Genomic DNA, 12,716 nt, shown 5'->3' on the forward strand with positions numbered 1-12,716 from the left:
ACAATTGAGTTTGCCAATACAACTTACCATTGGGTCAAATGTTGTTTGCATTGTTTGATATTGATTGTTAGGCCGTTCTTGGCACAATGATTTTGACTACGGATAACTCCGTTTACTTGATCAAGATAAAGGGCTCACGGCGGGTGTGACCAGCCGACAGGGGATGTTTACTTCTCTTGGGCACTTGATTGCCCCTCTGGTGTATCTGGGGGTCCGTGTGTGCACGACTCTCTATTTTGTATTGCTTATAGGAGTTATGAGATTGATCACTGTTCGTTATCTTCACCTTTCACCATTGAGTCACGACGTAATACTAATATCACTATAACAAAATCAGTAAGGTATATCGATGAGTGACGAACTTATACAATGTATTGATATCACTATCAAATGAGATCACATATCTGTGTGTCATGGCAAGACTTCAGCTTCTCCATCGTCAACTTCCCATATTTCTGTAGCAATATTCCATTTTCAACTACAAATGTACACATGGTGTTTGTCTTTAAAGTGATTCGATACATGAGAGCATGCCCTGTGTATGATAAATTTTTAAATCAAAGCAAACTACTGACAAATTCCAGTTGATGTTACAGGGATTTCAACGGTCTCGTTTATAGTCAGCATTTCGAAAATTCTATGGTTGTTGTGATAATCTTATTTGCAAATACATATACATCCTGTAGTTAGGTTCAATGTTGTCTGACATGTTTGATACCAATTGTTTGACTGTTCTTTACATGCTGATTTTAACTACGGATTACTCCATTTACCTGATCAAGATAAAGGGATCACGGGGGTGTGAACGGTCAGATGGATATTTGGAAAGAGCAGGTAGTTCTTTACCAAAATTGTAAATTTGATGACAGGGGTAAGGATTTTTTTTTATCAGGGTGGGGCCAAATTGGTCAGTTATTAGATGTATGAGTAATATAATTTTTTACGTTCTTCATAACTACCATTCCAATTCTTTTCAAATTTGGTATGAAGCATCTTTGGGACAAGGGGACATAAATTATACTAAATTGCAGGACTCCTGCACCCCTGGGGCCTTAGGGGTAGGGCAAAATTTCAACAACAAAAAAGACCAATTTTCAAACTTCTTCTCTACACCTGCATATCTTTAAGAAAAAGCTAAATGCATAGTGATATAGAGCAGGAAGACCTTTACCAAAATTGTAACTTTCAGGATCATCGGGGTAGAGGTTCTGACTCCAAGGTGGGGCAAACCTGGTATATATAGTGTATATGTGCAAAACATAAATGTCTGTTTTAATGCTTTTGACACTAAATTGAAACTAAATGGATATTTAGAAGGAGTAGACAGTCCTTTACCAAAATTGTAGATTTCATGATCCTAAGGGTTAAGGTTTTGGTTTCAGGATGGTGCAAAAATTATCATAAAGACTTGAAGGACTTCTTTAAGTTTGCTAATACCGTATAAAATTTCAATGCATACTTAGGGATAGCAGAAAAGGATGTAAAAAAAACGGTGAATTTCGCAACCCCAGGGTTTTGACTCTAGGATGGCTCCAAATTATTCATATCGTTTAATGTTAATACATACATGTATATCATGTAAAACCTTTCATCAGTGTATGCATTTTTGAGGGCATTGAAGTTTAAGATTTATAATGTTGCTAGATATTAAAATTAGCTTGGATATTCAGAACAGAAATTTTTTCTCTCTAGATTCCATAGCCCTTGAGACTAGTGATACTTTTAACTAGTACTCAGGTGACTGATAAGGCCTGTGGGCTTCTTGTGTTTTTTAAAAAGTTTTGTCCCTTGGTGTTCATCCCTGAAAACCTGTAGTTCATATCATTTAGAAAACCCGATATTGCTATGTTGTGTGAGAGGGTAAACCTTCCAAAACAAATGCACAATAAATGAAACAAAATATAGCTGATGCAATAAATAGAAGGTAAAATGGAACTGGGTGTAAAATAGAAATATATCTTATGGTCTTGGTTTATAATTAAGTTAAAGTAGTATACGTCTCTCTCTCTCTCTCTCTCTCTCTCTCTCTCTCTCTCTCTCTCTCTCTAACGCTATAACCTCCCTTATGCAATTGGAGGTTATACTGTACAAGTGCGTATGTAAGGAATCGGGCATGAATAAGTCTTGTATTTATAAAACGTTTAACATTGTTAGTGATAATGACCTTCCCATGGGAGGTTTTGTGTCACGGTAGGTGTTGACACGATAAAAACGACCCTATCTGCTATAGCCCTGAGCGCCATGCATACAATATAGGTCTAAATTTGTGGCACTTCATTTAAAGCAGTTGGCGTCTCTATAGAAGTGAAAAATCTGGAGTGGGGCGTAGGACAATATACTAACAACAATTACATTAATTCAAAGAATTATCCAGGATCCAAGTATAGTGAACTTTTACATAATATCTGCAGTTTTCTGCTCTTCATTGTTTCCTGAACAACTATACATAATATCTGCAGTTTTCTCCTCTTCATTGTTTCCTGAACAACTATACATAATATCTGCAGTTTTCTGCGAGTCCAGTGTAGAAAAAAAGTTTTGCCTCATTTGGGATGAATCTATGTGAAAATTCGTACACTTACCGATATCCTGTGGATTAGTGTTGAAACTGAAGGGTCGGCGCGGGTTTAATCCCGCTCGCGCCGGTAAGTGAGAAAGTTTCCCAGTTCACTTTCGGAAGGTCGGTGGTCTCTTCCCAGGTACATTGTATCTGGGTTCTCTCTTCCACCAATAAAAAACTGGGCGCCACCAGATAACTGAAAAATTGTTGAGTGTGGTGGAAAACAGCAAAACGATTAATTAATTGAAACCGAAGAGATACAACGGGAAAGAAAGATTGATACAGAACCAATATAAAGTAGGGTGAAGTTTACGACCCATAGTAAAAGGAATTAACAGATTTCCTTCATAATATATGAAATAGCTTAAAAACTAACACAGAATTTATGCTTGAATGGATTTAAAAGTAATCTCATTATTAATCTAAATGTTAAGCTATACAAGTATTTAGTTTAGAAATGAAGTGCCAGAAGTCCTCCCTATTTAGGATTGGAGTGCTGCGGTTACTAAGTCTCTGTTAGTTAAAAAATAATAAATCAAACACAAGATGTTTAACTTGTTGACTAAATAAGATCATGAATTATTGTTGTTTTATACATATCACACTCCCTGTTGTAAGTACACACATACACGGTGGATATATAGAACATGAACACGAGAGAGGAGTCAGTGGACATATAGGAAATGGACACGGGGTCAGTGGATATATAAATGAACACAAGGTAAGTGGATATATAGGACATGAACACGGGGTCAGTGGATATATAGGACATGAACACGAAGTCAGTGGATATATACATGAACACGGGGTCAGTGGATATATAAATGAACACGGGGTCAGTGGATATATAGGACATGAACACGGGGTCAGTGGATATATACATGAACACGGGGTCAGTGGATATATAGGACATGAACACGGGGTCAGTGGATACATAGGACATGAACACGAGGCAGGAATATGTGGATACACACTACATGAACACGAGAGAGGAGTCAGTGGATATACAAGACATGATTGTTGAAACCCCAGTAACATCAACTTGTTTGTCAGTAGCATGCCTCAATTTAAAAACTGATCATATGCAGAACAAGCTCTTGCGTTTCACTCATATGGAGACGTACCATTGTCGGTGAATAGATACAAAATTTAGGCCTATGCTTGGTGCTTACGGCCTTTGAGGAGGGGAATCTTTATCGCGCCATACCTGCGTCTCATCCTAAGAAACGCCCCCAGTTAGTCGCCTCTTACGACAAGCAAGGGGTACTGAGGACCTTTTTTAACCCGGATCCCCACGGGATTACAGGACATGGATACGAGGCAGGAATCTGTGAATACACACGACATGAACACGAGACCGGATTCAGTGGAGATATGATGAGTACATGTATACCCCCTGACGTTTTCACGAAACAGAGTATATCAAAAATTTCGTGACAATTAAAACCAGGTCCGAAACATTTACAAATACATTTTTATCACACAGGAATATTAAGTTGTGAAACTTTATTTTTGTATTGAGTGACATTAATAGACAAAATAAACAATGTGTTTTTTAATTGATTTTTTATAATTGCCCTTAAGTATCCATTGTATAATGAAGATTATTGTGTGTAGGGTTTACCGAATTCAAAGTTATCATGAAATGGACAAAATGATGGATAGGATTTTAAATGTGGCCTGTAAAATTTTAATTAAATCTGGACATTATTTTCAATTACGATTACAACTCCAGCAGCAATTATGAAAATGTATTCCCCCTGTGACAAGTTATTGCTTAAAAACGCGTCGAAATTTTCACCATCATGGCAGTTTATAAGAATAATTCACCCAACCTAAACTTTGAGGAGATTCTCTCTGACAAATTTGATAAAAATAAAATCTAAATACATAGGTAGTAAACTGTCATGTCTTGAGCGGTCATTAACTTTTTCTGTCGAAAAATGCGAGATACCGCATTAGGGGAGGGCTGGTCTAATCATGTCAAGGTTTGGTTGTCAGAATGCTGGGAGGTGGCTATAACACTGTTTGTTAAGATGGTATAATTGTCATGTCAAAACCGAAGTTTTCAGAAAAGTGCAACTCACAACTATGGTAAATGTGTCCCTGGGAAACCTTCAGTCACGCACCGTGCAGACATTTATCAGGGCTGTATAGTTTCTATGCTGAGGCCCGGGATTGCCACAGGTGACGGTCTATTTCTGGATCTACTTATGACATAATGATTAGTCTTTAACATGTAAATTCATCATAGCAAGACTTACATTGGTTCGTCATGCCGGAAAAGTTTACACATTTACATGAACATTTGAAATGTCCTTCCATCAACTGAAGACTTTGGGTCAACGATTCCGCTTGCACGTAACGAGAAGAGAACCAAGTGCAGATACTGGACTACATGCAGTGTCTACGGCGAGTGTTGTGATTCTTTAAATGTCCGTTTACAATCATTATGTTACATATGATAGTACTCTATGTTATCATTTGTTGTGTCAAGTGGCGAAGTGATGACGAATGATGCAGTTCTACATTGCAAATGTTTTAACATGGTAATCTTTAATACCTTAATCATAACGCGACAAACATATTTGCATATAGAATGCAGAAGGAAATGGTGTAGGGCTCATATATAATAATACAAATTATACAAATGAGAAACACACAAGAGCATTAAGATGTACATTTCATTGTGTCTTAAATGGAAAACCTTACAGTGCAAATAAGACAATCTATTTTATATACACCTCTCTCTCTCTCTCTCTCTCTCTCTATATATATATATATATATAATCCAGAAGAAGTATAGGGAAATATATACAAGTACAATAATATCATAAAGCCGAGTATACTCAATCGTGATATTTTTATTATTAATCATTAGATAATATTACACACCCTTTTGAATTTCTAGATTTTCAAAAAAAACAACAAAAAACGTTGAAGTCTATATGTGGTGAAATTTTATTTGTCAAAAACTACATTATTTATGTATTGCAAGATAAATACGCCTTCGGCCCTCGGGCTTATATTTATGTCTGATACGGGTGTGATGTGGAAAAGGGCATGTGATATTTTGTTTATTTACATACTTAGTAATAAAATGCAGAACACATTTTTATTGAAGCAAAAATTTATTTGAATTCCTTAAAATTACAATCAAAAGTGAAATCTTTGATATGCAAAAGATAGGTCTGTATTGAATATTATGTAACACACACACACACATATAAAGATATGGACAATTCGACACAAATACTAGTATAATAAAAATATCAGATAGCCGACGATTAAGTTTGATGAAGAGTAGTTAATTTTCTTTACTTCTTCAAGAATATAATGTGTGTGTGTGTATCTTGTCTAACCTCGTTATCTCGAACGTGATGTTATCTCGAACGTGATGTGGCCCAGAGAAAGGTCCGTGATATTGAGGTTTTATACACATAAACACATTCTAACTGAATGCGACATATTCATTTCATGCTATTCGAAATATCGATGTTCGAAATACCGAGGTGAAGTTCGGCATAAGTGTATCATTCTTGGTAACAATGTAGATTATTAATATTTGTCATTTTTTCGTGATGTGTGATATTTGTTTATGCAATATATGTCTCTTGATAAAGAAGCGGGTTGCGTCGAAAATTTTAGATTTAAATAACCAACAGTTTTGTGGCCTTTTCAATGCTTTTATATTGAAACGTTTTCCTTTTTTAAAAAAATGCATTTATCATGTGGAATATGGATTTCAGCAATTCACATTTACTGAATTTTTTCTCTGATATTTTTTTTATTGGCTTTGCTTTCATTAAAGAATCAAAGTTAATGAATACAATTTGATGCAAACTAATATCCGTTTTTAGCTGACCTTAGCTGAAAGCTCAAGTGAGCTTTACTAATCGCCTGTTGTCTGTAAACTTTTTACATTTTCGACTTCTTCTCCACAACCACTGGGCCAATTATAATCAATCTTGGCCAAAATCATCCTTGAGTGAAGGGCTTTCAAGTTTGGCCATGCCCCCTTCAAAGGGGAGATAATCACAAAAATGCAAAAATAGGATGGGGTCATTTAAAAATTTTCTTCTGAAGAACCACTGGACCAGAAGAGCTGTCATTTACATGCCAGCTTCCTGGCATAGTGCAGATTGAAGTTTCTTTAAATCATGACCCCCGAGGGTATGATAAGGGCCACAATAAGGAATCAAAGTTTTACATACAAATATATAGGGGAAATCTTTAATAATCTTCTCGGGAACCACCCATTAAATATGGGCCAATGTGAGCGATGTGGCCCATGGTCCTCTTGTTTAAGTTACCAATGTCCGCGTAATCATTACCAAATATGGAGCGTCGTCAAGGTCAAAGATTGCATAGGCGGTTCCGTATAAAGTAACAAAATGGTCAACGATATATTTTAGTACTTACATCTCTTTTATATATATATATATATATATATATATATATATATATATATATATATATATATATATTTAAAATACATACAAAATGTCTTTATTTGTTGTTTTATCGGTTGATGAAGGTACATGTTACATGTAGTTACATGTAGTATTACAGAAAAAATCATAACCCGCGTAAAAAGCATTTTATTGTTTAAATATATTATTTTAAAACACAGATTTATATTACTGTTACATGTACAAGGATTGGGGGTTACACACTGCAGTTGTCCGTCAGTATGTCCATATCTTTGTAATGGAAACACATTTATGGAAGCTCATTTTGATATAGGAAAACTATGTCGTGACCTTGATCTACGGTCATTGGTCATGGTGAATGTGCCGGCCTGCAGAATTAGCTTCATTACGACATTTCCAATTGCAAGGAAATTCTGTGTTTGAGACATACTGTTGCATGTGTATAATCCCTAAACCCTATCTTACCAAGTAAATATAAAACGTCTGGATAGGTCAAAAAGCGAGGTTTTACAGAAAGTACATGTAAGTATGAAACACCGTAAGCTAATGACTATAACATAAATCTCAGAAATAATCCAACGCACCAAATTACACATTACCCGAGTGTACGCTTCCAGCATAAATCTTTCTGCCAGGGTTGGACATCTGTGCCAAAAATAACCAGACAGAAATTTATGGTCTCCGAATCATGGAAATTGTAAGGAAATATCTTGGTGTAATTGTCACTAATTGCAAGACTTGTTAAATAAACAAACTTGTTTGCACATTTCAGGTAGCAACCAGACATTTGAAGGTCGTAAGCTCTTACGATGTGGTGCTATAGCTTGTCTCAATGCACGTCAGAAATGAAAATTCTCATAATGAGGAAATATTCTTAGTGACTGAATTCTCTTTATCTGGTAAAACATTTCAACAGAACTGTAGCCTAAGTTTCCATAAAATGAGAGGGAAATTATACGATGAGTGTGCTTGTTTCTGGACTCTGTCACTTTGTCAAACCATTCCCTACAACAGCAGTGGGCAGGGGAGCTGTAGATATTTCCTTAAGAGCTGTCGCTTGAAGATAATAAATGGTCCATATATCACGTGTTGTTAACCCTAATGTTACAAAAGAATTACTTTGTCTTTCCGTACTTCGCTATCCAAGACAGTCATGCAAGTTTTATTTTTTTTTGTTTAAAAAAAAAGGCTATTATTAACGATGCTTCGGATGACAGCCGTAGAAATGATTTGAGTATTCCTAAATCAAAACAGGAAATTTGACCAAAATAAGCCTATGGACCACAGTGCTCACCAGTCACCTCACACAGAGACGAGACCCGTACTTTTAAGAAAGAGGTCAATCCTGCCATTACGTAGCGTTATATACTGCGAAATCCATATTTATATTCTAAAAGCCGCAAGTCTATTCTGATCATGAGGTCGTACTTCTATCAAACTTGAATATTATTTGCCTGATTGTATAGCCCTGCTGATAATGAAAAAAAAAATCTACGCTAGCCCATCTAACATATAATTCTGATTAGATTGCATGTTTTCATGTAGTGGTCACGCCATTTGCCTGATGAAGGGTGAGGTGTTAAGACTGTGTACTTACCTTCTAATAACGACTTTCAAATACCTTTCTTGAATATTCTAATGTAATGTTTCACCCATCTGGTTTCAAAGTCATAATTCAAATTTCAGATAGAAGTTTACCATACATATGCTCATGTAAAACTTTAAATTGAAATAGTTTTAGGAGGAAGGCTTCGCTCTCTACATTCTATCGGAATTCAAAAACATGTTGCGGTTCAACCCTAATGGTATTAATAAACGTGATCATTTTGCTCGAATTTGCTTTTCTGGTCAAGTGGTGTTTGGAAAGGTGTTATTTTAGGAATTCCGAATAATCATTTTAAAATTTATTTTTGAAGTAATTGAGAATTATCTTTTTTGTAATGTAATGAAATTATACAATATAGAGATTTATGAAGAAAGCCACAATCGCGATCTGTACTATCAACTACAGATTTATCTGAGTAACTGTTATATTAAACATTGCGGCTTGTTTCCAGAAAACTGTTTGAGTTTGTTTCTTGAGAATAAAATTAATCTTAATAGAATTCGGTTAGAAGTTTTAAATCTGGGAAAAGGTTATGTTTCTTCAAAACCTTTTAGTCTTAATCAAACTGTTCCGCATTTTGCGAATAAATGTCATCTCATTTTTGTTCAGGTGTTCATTATCACGATTCACCCTATCTTTGGTTACACACGAAATGATAAACATATGGAATGTTAACCACGTCTATTTTAAAACTTTGGTCGACACTTTGACAAGAGCTTTGACCAGTGTGGGGAATATGTGAATTTGTAGGAACGTATGTTTTGTGGTTTGCAATACTAGTATTTCCGATGTTTCACACGGAAAATATTTCGAGAAACCACCATATTTAAGTGCCGATTCATGCAAAAGTTACCCAAGGTTCCATTGTCGATATTTACAGTGCCTGAGGTACAGATACCTCCCCACGGAGTGACAGGTTGCCCATTGTATATACTAATAGACTAAAATTTACAGCAATGATCTACTCCTGGATTTTGAAATGTACTCACAAGTCCATTTACTGGGTGTACTGATAAGGATAGCTGCACAGAAACGAACAGCACATAGATAGATCCGCGAAACTTTATAGCCCATAGAATAACGATACACATACTTTATTCTTTAAAAGGTGACTTTGACGTGCACTTAAATGTTTACAGTCGCATTCTATAGTAAAATAATCTTATTACAATTAGAAATATAAGAGGTCCAAGACCATACAATGTACCTCAGTAATTGAATTTTCTTTAAGTATTGCTTTTAAAACTCTGTGACAGGTTCATCCTGATTCTTTGTATATCATGGTCGTCACTGTACCCTTGCTATTCCTGAGAGGATGCCTCGATTTAAAAACTGCTCATATGCAGAACAAGCTCTTGTGTATTGAATCAGTTGATATACATAAACACCATATGCAATAATGATAATGGAATATTGCTACTGTACATAAATATTAACGGCAAACTAACCACTCACCTTAATGACAAACGGGATGAATCCAGCTTCTTCATCGTATAGTACCATATGCATGTATCAATATTCCATTATCACCTGTATATAGTGTTTATATCTTGTTCTGCATATGATAAGTTTTTGAATTGAGGCTCGCTATTGGCAAACAAGTTGATATTACAGGGGTTTCAACATTCGTTTAAAGTCAGCATTTCGTGGTATTTATAATCTGGATTGCCAATGGATCTTATCATTGGGTCAAATGCTGTCTTTCATACCAATTGCTAGGCCGTACTCAGCACACTGATTTTGACTACGGATTCCTCCGTTTATAAGGCTCCCGGTGCGTGTGACCGTTATACAGGGGATGCTTAGTCCTCTTAGACACCTGGTCCCACCTGTCTATTATCTTCACCGTCCATGTAGGTGATAATGGAATATTGCTACTACATAAAGTATTGGAAATTTATGATGGAGAAGCTGACGTCATCTCTTTTGTCATAAAGTTGAGTTGTTAGTTTGCTTTTAACATGTATGTTTAATAAAATAGCTACATGTATGTACAAAACAGATCTAGAAGACTCTGTTGTCTTTTATTTTAAGTTCACTAGCATATATCGAATCGATACACATGTACATGTGTGAAAATGATTATTGTTAATAGATAAAACGTCGTCAAGGTATCTAAATGTCAACGGCTATGGCAAGAGATTTCTTTCTTATTATGTAGAAGATATTGAATAAATCCTGCCTAGTAAGAATATAAAAACTGCTCAGCTAACAAAAGAGCTCAATTAGTGCCCATGGGAATTCCAGCATACTGTTGGAAGATCTAATCACCAAATGCTACGAAGATATTGTCAATGAGGAACTCCATAATTTTTTAAAATATCAACTTTAGAGTACGTGTACGTAGAATCATTGATGTTTAACAAAGTGATGTTTTGAATGACAGATCACTAGTTAATGTTTCCTTTTTCCATTGAAGAAGCAACTGTCTACGATGCCAAAAAGTCTAGTTTTTAATTTATTGTGAGGAATGGTCGTGTACAATGTTGAAAAATCGTACTTTTTGATTTTTGATGCTGATGATTTGGAAAACGTTTGTGATTTCAAATTCATTAAAAGTTCTTTAAATTTTTTGGGAATCCACATTTCATTTACACTACTTCTGATATATGTTTTGGCACAGTATGTTTGAAGTTTCTCCTTCACAGCCGTTAATATTTTCGTGAGGGCTTGCACCTCAGAAGACATATGTTGGCGCCTGATACTTGTGATATTGGTTATGATACATGTAATTGCAAAGTGGATTTAATATTTCGAAAAGCTCTAGAATTTTGGTTCTTGAGAAGATTTCTAAAAAGGTCAGTATTTCAATTCCAAACTTTGATTTTTGTAAACATAAATCTATACTGCATGACGAGGCTTCAATAACGGAATTATAAAATTTTGTTGGAATTCCATGGGCACAAACTGCGTTCTATTATTATCTGACCTACTTGTGTATTTTTACACGGGACGAACAAATCCAATACTGTAGCCTTCAACTTTACCTTTAGATATATTGACGACGTATTATCGATATAACGATCTAATTTACTAAAACAACCTGTCATTGGGTCAAATGCTGTCTGAAGTGTTTCATACCAAGAGTTCTTTACACATTGATTTTTCTATCCAGGGGTCCGTGTTTGCCCTACTTTTAGTTTTGTATTCTTTATAAGATTGATGAGATTGACTGTTCGTTATCTTCACCTTTACGTCTATTAACAATATTCATTCATATGTCGATTATATGTATTCGAGAGAACTCGGATAAAAAAACCACCACAGAATCTTCCATTGATATTTTATTGACCATAGCTGTTGATGGAAAACTAATTGCAAAACTTTATGACAAACGGCTTTATGGCTTCACTTCTCATTTATGTAGCAATATTTCATTATAATCTGTATATGGTGTTTATGTCTCTCAACTGATTCGATACGCAAGGTCATGTTCTGCGTATGATCAATTTTTTTATCGAGACATATTACTGACAAAATGAAATACATGTACGTTGATGTTCAGGGGTTTCAACAGTCTCGGTGAAAGTAAGCATTCCCAAATTTTGTGGTCGGTATAACGATCTAATTTTCAAATGCAACCTGTCATTAGGTCGAATGCTGTCTGACTTGTTAGAGCGTTCTTTACATACTAATATTGACTACGGATTACTCCGTTTACCTGATCAAGATAGAGGGCTCACGGCAGGTATGACCCGTCAACATGGGGATGCTTACTCCAACACAGCTGATCGCACCTCTGCCATGTGAAAGGTGAAGGTAACAAACAGTGATCAATCTCATAACTCCTATAAGGAATACAAAATAGAGATTTGGGCAAACACGGACCCCTGTATGTTTGGTATGAAACACATCAGACAGCAATTTTACCTAATGAAATTGCACTAGTCTTTCATTATTTTTCATCAGGAAGTGTTCATAAAGAAAGTGTTCACTACGAAACGTGACTGTATAGCTTTTAATCTAGTCTGGTGATGTCGGCCTTATACAAGAATATCAGTAAAAGTGATAAATGCTCCCCGAAGTTCATCTAACCAATGCACTACTTCATATGACGAATGACTCGCACAATGATCAATAACTGTTGAAATAACGGCTTCTTTTTCAGATATAAGAT

This window comes from Ostrea edulis, chromosome 6 (assembly GCF_947568905.1).
Source record: "Ostrea edulis chromosome 6, xbOstEdul1.1, whole genome shotgun sequence".
NCBI classification, from domain to species: domain Eukaryota; kingdom Metazoa; phylum Mollusca; class Bivalvia; order Ostreida; family Ostreidae; genus Ostrea; species Ostrea edulis.